Genomic DNA, 539 nt, shown 5'->3' with positions numbered 1-539 from the left:
CCCCCCCCCTGACTTTAAAGCTGGATCCGCCCCTGGACAGACATAATTTTTGGTGCACTTTACTTTGAGGTTTTATCACGTCCATCTTCGTAAGTGAAATATGCATTCGACTAAACTCATCTGATTTCGCAGTTGAATTTCTTCATTAGCTGAGCTTTAGCATGCTGTTCTTAGCAGATTGTCCAGTTCTCTAATCGTTTAAAATAATTCTCAAATCAAAAGTGACTGGAAGATAATTCTTCAATAATTAATAATTCTTGCCCTTGCAGGTTTAGAAGGGTTTGCTTTATCCGCACTATTTTGTCTGCTGCCTTTATTTTAGGATCCGCAGAAAAGTATGAGAGATAAATGCCTTCCCCATAATCATTATTATTGTTACCTCCAAGTCACATTGATGTAAAACGTTTAATTAATTATCTGCGTTTTCTTCACCGGTAAGTGCTCTCCTGCAGCAGATTTATCTTATCCACGTTTCGCGTAAACAATAATAACACCTCGAGTTAGGGCATTTTTACCATCACCTCAGCTTATGTAGTATT

Source organism: Dendroctonus ponderosae, unplaced genomic scaffold (genome assembly GCF_020466585.1).
Source record: "Dendroctonus ponderosae isolate FM_Combo_2020 unplaced genomic scaffold, Dpon_F_20191213v2 Dpon_F_20191213_7, whole genome shotgun sequence".
Taxonomy (NCBI): Eukaryota; Metazoa; Arthropoda; class Insecta; order Coleoptera; family Curculionidae; genus Dendroctonus; species Dendroctonus ponderosae.
The sequence above is the reverse complement of the archived record's forward strand: the minus strand, read 5'-3'. Positions refer to the sequence as shown.